The following is a 10525-nucleotide window of genomic DNA, read 5'->3' on the forward strand; positions in this document are numbered from 1 at the left end:
TTTTGAAAACATAAAAGATCTTACTTAACCTCTGTGTTTTTAAGAATATAAATAAATACTTGTAGACCTGGAAAGAAATAATTAATGACACTTATTACTTTATTTCAGATGGAATGCCGGCATGAAATGAAATATCATATCATATGAATGTGCAATAAATGTTTATAACGTTTCAAATACATCTTTTAAAATATAATGCTAGATGTATTTGATGTTTCATATCAAAACAATCAGGAAATTAATCTGATGCCGCTTCAACTATAATTGATATTGGGAGAGACTGGTGCAAGAAATTATGGCAGTTATTATACATTTTAAAGAAAGATGTTTAATATATAACTGTATTTCTTTGTCATGCTGCATTTATTTGTACTGTCTAATTGTAATGCTGCCACCCGGTGTTATGTTGAGAGAACTACAGCCAGAAAGCCTTTTGGCTGTTAAATATAAGATAATCCAATGAAAAGGGACAAGGCCGTGGGCGTTTCCAATATTCACCAATGACTGATAAATAATCAAAAAGGGGAGGGTTGAGATCAGATGATTAAAACCCCAGCATAGAGGTTAAGAAGGTTGTTGTGTGGACTGATCCAGAAAGGAGTAACTGCTGCAGTTATTAATCAAAAGCACACACCTACAATTGGACTCCATATGCTTTACCCCAATTTTGAATTTCTGAGGTGAATTGGACCTGTTAAGAAATATTGGAAACTGGATTGCTGTTTATTTGGGTGATGTATACACGTTTTTTGTAAGATAAGTTATAAGCATAGCCACTACAGTAAAATTACAATTTTTTAATTGGAAAGAACAAATTGGGCTTTTAGATTGTATTATATAACCTTAAATAGCTCTTAGCCTGCCTGTTTGTATGCAAGCATTTAAAGTAAACATTTATTATTGCCGTATGTAGCAGAGTTAAGGAAATATTTCAAGTTAGCATTTCATAGCCTATGTATTGTTATACTAATCCCAATCTTAAGTTGTTTATCTATGCAAATATATAATAATAATTCAGAAGTGTATATTGTATTTCAAATTGCTAGTCACAGCCTATATATTGTATTGTTTTTTAAATCTGTGTCTGATTGGCTAAGTAACTCATCTATGCAAGTTCTGATATTGTCAGTTAATTTTGTATTAGGATAAATTGCAGTTAAATAGCAGAATATATATATTATCCTATTGTTTTATAAACACTGTTTAGAATTGTATTGCTTGGATGTTAAAGGGTTTTAGTCCCATTGTGTTAAATAAATAAAAGGCTGAATTGTGAAGGTATATTTTTCTGGGTTTTGTAAGAAGGATAGCATATCTTAATAGTCGGTTTTCAAACGCATATAAATTTATTTCATATTCTTTTATATACTTCAATATGTTTATGGATATTAACTAAATAAAAGAATTCAGATATTTATATTAATTGTATGGTCTAGTAGATGCATGGTTGATTAGGGTTTCAATTTTTAAGGAAAATTAATATAAGATTGTGTTTATAACCCTGCCATAAACTGATATATTATTTGGATAGCACTACTAAGATTTTCATAAATATACTGACAAACCTAATTCTCGTAACATTATTGTAGCTATCAAAAAGGGCACGAAAAGATATACTAAGCAGGAGGAAATTGAAAAAGTCTTCTTTGAGTTTTTTAAGGAACTATACATAGCAGAACCATATAACATTGTTAATCAAGAACTGTTCTGGAATAAAATTCAAGTTCCCAAATTATCGGCTGAGGCGTTAGCTTCTATAAATTCCTCTATTACAGATGAAGATATTATATCTGCCATTAAAAATGCTAAAGCTAATAAGGCTGCCAGACCAGATTCCCTTCCAGTAGAATTCTACCGTATTCTACAAACCCAGACAGTCCCAATTTTAAACAAATTATTCAATCTATATTTTTCAGGGAATACACATTGTTCTCCATATTTCGCGTTGGCAAATATTTCGCTAATAATAAAAAAGGACAAAGATACAGAATGCCCTAGTTCCTATAGGCCCATCTCGGTACTCAATACCGATTATAAACTACTCACGGCTATATTGGCTAATCGTCTGAAACCGCACATAGGCGATATAATACATGAAAACCAATCGGGATTTATGTCGGGCCGTAATCCAGCTAGGAACACAAGGCAACTTTTAATACTGCTAGAATACCTATGGAATAAGCAGTCGATTCAGAATTTTGCTACAAGTTCTGACGAAGCCATTCTGACGGCTGATGCCGAGAAGGCTTTTGATTGGATAAGCTGGGATCATATGTTTTTTTTTCTGGAACAATTTGGGCTAGTCGGTCACGTCCTCAACTGTATACGTACTATATATAGTAGACCAGCATCATCTATTATTATCAATAATGTGATTTCCCCACGATTTACCCTCGGTCGCGGGACCCGTCAAGGGTGTCCCCTTTCACCTTTGCTATTTAATGTATGCTTGGAACCCTTTGCTATTTTTCTTCGTCAAGATTTAGAAGGTATTCATGTAGCAGATAGTTCACTGGTCTTACTATTATATGCAGATGATCTCCTAATATTTTTATCTAACTTGCGTTTTACGTTGCCCAAATTACAGGACGTAATTAGTTTGTTTGGGGCAATCTCTGGGTATAAGATTAATATTATGAAATCCAAGTTGATGTGGCTACGTAAAAACTCCTTTGACAGATTTATACATCCGTTTCTGGAGGTAGATCAGATTACATATCTAGGTCTTAGGCTCTCTAAAAATCCGACTGATTGGTATAATTTAAACTATGTATATTGTCTGGAATTATGTAAGAAGAAGCTAGAGGAGTGGGTTTCTCTACCTATTTCCTTAACAGCTCGTGTTAATTTAATAAAGACTATTTTATTTCCCAAATAATTTTACATTTTTCAAAACTTACCATTACCCATTTATAAGACGGATGTAAATAAATATAACAAAGCCTGCTCCAGAAGGGTGCCAAACCGCGGATAGCGATACATTGCCTTATGAATTCTAAGGCATCGGCCGGTCTTGCGCTTCCCAATATACAAATGTATAATCTGGTAGCATTGGCCAGATTTGCTATAGACTGGATAACAGAAAAAGAACAAATCACCTCTATTACATGGGAGTCTAATCTGGTAGCCCCATTCTACCTAAAGGCGATACTCCACTGTCCCGCTACATCACTACCATCTAACATTTTTTATGCAGGAATGTTTAAGAATATCATAATGGCTTGGCAAAAATTGTGTGCAGAATTGGGTTATTCTCCATATATCTCAAATTTTCTCCCCATTTGTGGCAACCTCGATTTTGCGCCTGGGCGTACAAATGCCATATTCAAACAGTGGGCATCTAAAGGCTTAAAATGGGTCCATCAAATATGGGGAACAGAAGGACTTCCTATGACTTATACGGATTTGTCTAACAAATTTGCTCTTTCCCATTGTGAATTTTATGCCTACCTTCAAATAAGACATTTTACAGTCGAACTAGTTCAAAAGTATGGTGAGAACTGGACTTTGGGTGAACTGCATAATAGAATTTCTAGCTATGAAGCTGGAATATATGCAATTTCCCCCCTCTACTTATTACTAGGCCAAAAAATATCTTCCTTGCAGGTCGACGATATTGTGGCAAAATGGTCAAACAAAATATCATATATTAATGATCAGATTGTAACAAATAGTTTTGTAATAATTGCTCAATCATGGGTCCCAACATCCTGGTGGGAATCGCAGATAAAGATTAGTTTAATGTGCTATTACACACCAAGTATTCGGTCTAAATGGTACAAAACTCCAATTGCCTGTCATAAATGCAGTGCAATACAGGCGGATTTAATGCATTGTTTTTGGCAATGTCCAAAAATATTTCAGTTCTGGCAAAAAATCTTCTATTGGATGAACAACGTGCTATGTTTGGATTACTATCCTAAAATTAGTGGAATTTTTTTTCTTGTGAAATCTCATGGATCTATAAAGAATTGTAAGCTTATTAATACAATTATACTGATTCTTAAAAGATGGAAGGCCAGAGCAGCACTGAAAATTGCACATTTTAAGAACACGTTGATTACTCAATATACGACAGAACAGTTAAATTTATCTTACCCACTGGAGGATTACCTTCTCACATTCTTCAAGAAATGGGAAGTTTTTATCCTTTGTTTACCAAGTATAACACAAAAAAGTTTGATTAAACCTCTGTGGAATTCGATTTATGTGCAAACTAATGTATACGCTGGGCATTTTCCACAATGGTGGTTAGACTGATATAAATAAGTGTTTTCATAAACGGAGAGTACCGGGGTGGGAGGGTTAGGGGGCGTGGCGGGACTGGACAGAGCAAAATTTAGCTTATTTTATCTTTTTTTTTAATTTTATTTTTTTCTCTCTCTCTTCTTCTTTCTTTTTTTTTATAATGTCATTATGGTTAGAATACAGGTGATCTCTCTGCAATACACTATATTTAACAATGGATTTTTTATATTTTTTTAAAATTGTAACAGATTCACATTATTTGGATAGAAGCATCACGTCGGTTCATTTATGACTTTTACTAGACACTTTATATTTATTTGTGATCATGTATATTTTTGTGTTAGTCCCTCGGGACTTGAAATTAGTGTTGTTTTTTAATGTTTATTGTAAAGTTCACTGTAGAATCATCACGGTTGGTTTAGGCATGATTTACTATTGAGATTTCACATTTATGACACTTCATATTCACCTGTGATCATGTATATTTTTGTGTTGTCCCTCGGGACTTGAAATCAGTGTTGTTTTTACTGCAATGTACACTACAGAATTTTCACGGTTTGTTTATTTATGATTTATCATTAATGATTGCACGCTTATTTGTGATTATGTATATTTTTGTGTTAGCCCCTCGGGACTAGACATTTTGTTGTTTTTTGGATTTATTGCAATGTACTGTTTTATAAAATAATAAATAAATAATTTTAAAAAAAGGAATGCTGTCACTAAGCTACATGTGCTAAATATAAAGTTGTAGCTTAATAAGATAAACCCAAATAAAATGGATACAAATCTGAGAAAATATCTTATGTAGCAATATAGTTTGAATAAGTATCACAATAAGGCATAAGTATTAGATATGCCCAAAAATGAAACTTAGGTTTATAAAGGGCTTGAATATATCAAACTAGGAAGTAGTTTGAGCTTGAATATAATAAGGTGAGCGGTAATTGGTTAATAGTGCACCAGAGTTCCTGTAACAGGGAAAAAGCATATAAAGTCACTGTCTGTATAATAAACAGTGTGCAGTCAATCCAAATAAAAGATAACAAACCGCAAGACAGATATGCTAAAAATACTTGCGGTTGGAGGTAGTGGGTGATTGAGCTTCAGTACAGCGTTGCTGTAGGGAAACTGTGAAGAGGTCCGTTCCGTAATCAAAGGGAAAACAACTGAGAGATAGTTTAGCTGGAGATGTGTTCGGTTTGAACAGTCTGGAGAGCAGTGAAGCTGGCGGCTTGTTGAGAGAGGTGCTGTACACGTAGCAGGTAGAATCCGCTGTGGAGAGCCGAAGGTGAGTTGCAAGTTCCGGTCAGATGATCCAGATTACAGCTGAGGCTGAGAGTTGGAGGAGGGATAGCAGCTGGATCTAGACAATCTGGTTTACGATCAGTAAAGGTAATTAAGGTTGTTAATAACAGGAAGGAAATGGCTTGAAGGAAGATTCAGTGTAACAGTTCACAAGAAACTTCAATAATCAGGCATTGATAAGACAGAAGGTTCAGACTTAAGTAGAAGTGTGAAAAGATGGGAGGTGTCATAATTAAAGAGATATCACAGCTATATAAGGGTGATATATAATTATTAGGTGCATTTATCTTTTATATTTACATTATTATGTTTAAAACCTTTTTATAGCCTTCTCTTGTAAAACCACAATTTATTTCCTATATGGAATATCATTGTTGGTAGTATATCATTTGTAAGGTACCCTGATTTTTATGTGATTTGCATATACATCATCCATTTCCAATAATTAGGTATGTATGTACATTATCCAACTTTTTTAACAGTGTGTTGTTGATTATTATGTATATTTTTAGTATGTGCGCTATTGTAGTGTGATTATATACTTGCAATTGTAAGTGTAGTTGTCCTAACATGGCTTGAATATACTTAGACGTGTATATGTCTTGTGATTGGTCCAGTTGAACAACTCCACTTGCAATTTAATGCCTGAAATTTCACCTGTTTTACAGCTCTGATGAAGTGCCGTTGAGGCAGGAAACACGTCAGCTGCAAATTTGTGTTTGCTGTGCCCTTTAGTTCTTTTAAAGCTTTTTTCCAATAAAATGGACGTTTTAACAAGCTAATGCTCTCCTGGCTTATGATTTTGGAACTGCTACTTTGTTGTTTCTATTTTGGACTATTTTGATTTAGGGGCAGAGTGGAGAGCCCGAGCGCTTCCAGCATCACAGCCTGTGCCGTTGACACGGTGCCGGCACCATAATGAGGCTTTACGCTCTCTGTGGGCCATGGCAATACACGCTAACCAGGACTGACTACTGTGAGTATACAGCGGGAGTTCATTTGAACTGTCTGAATCCCTGAAGTCTTTGTCGATTATCCTGCCTTTCTCCCGCCTCTCGATTTTTCCCGCTTCTCTCCCCTCCAATCTATCCTAAATGCATCTGCCAGGCTAATCCACCTCTCTTGACGCTCTGTTTCTGCTGCGCCTCTCTGTGAGTCCCTTCACTTTTCTCCCCATTCACAACAGAGTTAAATTCAAAATTCTCACCCTGACCTACAAAGTCCTCACCAATGCTGCCCCACGCTACCTGACCTCACTCATCAACAAATATACTCCAGCCCGTCCTCTAAGATCCAACAACGACCTGCTTCTTGCGTCCCCTACCATCACCTCCTCTCATGCTAGATTACTGGACTTCTCTTGTGCGGCACCAACCCTCTGAAACGCACTTCCTTGAGCTGTCAGACTTGCCCCTAACCTCTCCTCCTTTAAACGTTTCCTAAAGACCTTTCTGTTCAGGGAAGCTTATCACCTGACTTATTAACAAACTAACTTCACTTAACTAACAGTTGCCCTCTATCTCCTCACTAATATCATTCTCACCTCTGTAGTCCCCACCTCCTGTTTCCCATCCTCCTACCCATCTTGATTGTAAGTTCCCACGGGTATAGGGCCCTCAATTCCCCCTGTATTTGTCTGTAAATGTTTGTCTTTTATCGTATTGTTTCTCCATTGTACTGTTATCCTTGTACCCATGGACAGCGCTGTGGAATCTGACTGCGCTTTACAAATAAAGAATAATAATAATAATTATATTAGGCAAGTCCTGACAGAAGAGGGGTAAGCTTTTCGATAATTTTATATTTACATTTTGGGAGATATCTTAATTGTTAGCCCTGTGATAGCCGCTACAGGTGGAACTCGGAGTGAGTGGTCGTCACGGGGAATCATACATATATATCTACAAGTGGTTACACTCTAAAGGTCTGTTAAATTATTGGTGATTATACAGTTATATACCTCATTAGGCTTGATTTATCAAGCTATGGTGGGCAGGGGTATACATTTGCACCCCTGTCTGCTGCAGCTCGACTCCAGCAGACAGAATTCCACTGGCGGAATTTAACATTGCACGCAAGCGCTATTTTGCACTGATGACCGCTGCTTCATAAATACGGACTGCAGGTTTGAAGAGCAGGAGAAGGCTTGATAAATCAAGCCCATTGTGTATCTCTGTCTGTCTACCAGGATGTGCTTGCACTGTTTGCCACTACCCCTGACACACCAAATAAACATTAAAAATAGTGAAGCTCAATGTATCTGTTGTGATTTATCATTTATATTGAAGAGGTGATTTTGAGAAGAAGAAATTATGTAAATATTTAAGTATTTATTTATTTATTACTATTGATCATTCCCAAAGTTTAATTGCAAGTGCCTGGTATCTGTTATTTGAGAAAATAAATCTGTAAAAAAAAAATATTGCTTCAGAGCACACAGTAAGTCTTCTCATTAGCTTAAATTCCCATAGCTAAAAATGAAAAATAAAGTCAGAACCATAACCAAACCTCAAAAGGCCCTAGGCCAAAGGCTGTGATGGGCTCCTCATTTCAACAGTGCCCTTTCTGGCTGTTTGAACTTAACAGAAGCTAAGTTGGCAGCCAGATAGGGGCAAGAGGAGCTGCTTCACTGTGATCATCCTTAACCCTTGGTTAGTCCGCACCATAAGATATACAATTACACATCCTTCCTGTACAAATTTAATTGCAGGTTTTTCTATAGGCCACACAATAGAGGCATCTTGAAAACCCTGCCAGCATATTTCTAAGGGCAACTCCATACGCTTTCTTTACACTGTGAGCCCTGCTTTGCAGAGGGGACACCTAGAAGTTCAAGGCATGATTCAGGTGGAGACTGGTCTTTACCAGGTCCCCTTTTAGTGAGCCCATCACTGATTGCAGGGCCAGGTGAGCCGCCTAGAGGTGTGGGCCTGGTCTCGACTGAGAACTCTAAACCCAATGTAGTTACACCTTTAGCTTTAGCGGATTTATCTAGGAATATTAAAGGAGGCTTTACAATAAGGCCAAGTAGGCAAATGACTAGAGTCTTGCAATACTGAACATATCAATATCCTCCTGTCTAACATATTAATTTCTCTTGTTACCCATATGCTGCAACCCTTGAAAGTAATGCAGCATATATGCAAAAATCTGACTAGATAATATTAGATTAACATCTCTGTATAAAAAAGGATATCTTACCTCAAAAAAATCAGATTTAGATTTTCAAGAAATGTGTGATGTCAGGGCTTTGGAATCTCTCCAGGATGAGGGGGGAACTGTGAGGACGATAGGACCCAAAACTCCTGCTCTGAAACCTAAATCATTTTTTTATCCTATGCAGAGCAGAGGGCCTCTCCTGGAAAAGTTCCAATGAAGAGTGGAAGAGGATTAAACCAAACTCCAATTTGTTATCAACAGAGGCAAATCCTGTAATATAACCAGAAAACAGAGAAGGGCCCTTGACAGCCTTAGTAGCAACAAAGAGATTGTCATTAGGGCAGCAGATAAGGGCGGGGCCATTGTTGTCCTTAACAGGAGGAGTGATTTTATGTTGAAAGCAAACAGACATCTACGGAATGAACAAGACTATGTTGGTCTGTTGAGTGATCCAACGTGGGTATACCGGCGCCAATTGGTATCCTTTGTAGATGATGGGGTGGAACTGGGATTTATTTATCAGTATACTAAAACTTATTTGCTGGTACAGAATCCTGTCATTCCTGTTTTTAACCATCTACCCAAAGTTCACAAGTCTACATGAAATGTGCAGGGGAGACCAATTGTGAGCAGAATAGGCTATTTGTTGGAGCATTTGTCTGAGTGACTTGATAACATATTGCAGCCCCTGGTAAGCACGCTCTGGAGCTTTTTGTCTGACACCAAACATGTACTAAATCTCCTTTCTGGTGTGACATGGCAAACTAACTATAGATGGCTCAAAGTGGATGTGAGATCATTATACGCCACCATACCCCATGTGAAAGGCCTAGAGGCGGTTTGTTTCTTTCTTGAAACAAGGTATAGTACTAATACCGAATATGTTGAATATGTAATTAAGGTAACCAAATTCTTGCTTACCCACAACTATTTCGATTTTGGGGGGGGAGTTCTTTCTCCAGAGGCGTGAGACAGCTATGGGGGCCAAATTTGCCCCCTCCTATGCCAACCTGTTTATGGGTTGGTGGGAGCTGCCCCACTTCTATGGGGAGGGAAACCCCTTCAGACAAGAAATAGTTTGGTACAGACTCTTTATTGACGGCCTCCTTTTTATTTGGAGAGGTCCAGAAAGGGATCTAGAGGAGTTCACTGAGGGTCTTAACCATAACCCTGTGGGTATAAGCTTTACTTAAGAAACTCAAGAGTTTGTTATTAACTTTCTTTATTCCAGGCAAAAATATTGATACTGAAACATTTCGGTAACCTATCTCTGGGAATTCTCTTTTGCACACCTCGAGCTGCCATCCAAAAAGAGTTTTCAGGGGTGTAGCGAGGGGCCAGTTAATTCGCCTCAAAAGAAACTGCACGGATGCAGATATGTATGAGAGACAAGCAGACGATTTAACAAGTAGCTTATATGAGATGGGGTATAATACCTCTATCATATCCAAGGCTTGAAAATCAGTAAGCGGTGTAACTACGGAATGTCTTCTGAGTACCGGGAGAGGAAAATTGGAGAAAGATGCATTTGACAAGAAAACTTTCACTACAGAATACTCACAGCAATATACACAAATTTTCCAGATTATAAGAAAACACTTAAATTTGCTGTCAGCGCATGATGGTCTACAAAACACAGTGGTGAAGGGTGTCAGATTTGCCTATAAGAGGAACAGGATGATAGGTAATAAAATAGCCCCCACTAGGTTACTAAAGGAACAATTAGACAATTCTTCTTGGTTGAGATTTAATGGGACCTATCGCTGCCACTACCAAGCTTGTGTAGCATGTGAGAGAGTGACTACAGGGG

This window comes from Bombina bombina, chromosome 1 (genome assembly GCF_027579735.1).
Source record: "Bombina bombina isolate aBomBom1 chromosome 1, aBomBom1.pri, whole genome shotgun sequence".
Classification (NCBI taxonomy): domain Eukaryota; kingdom Metazoa; phylum Chordata; class Amphibia; order Anura; family Bombinatoridae; genus Bombina; species Bombina bombina.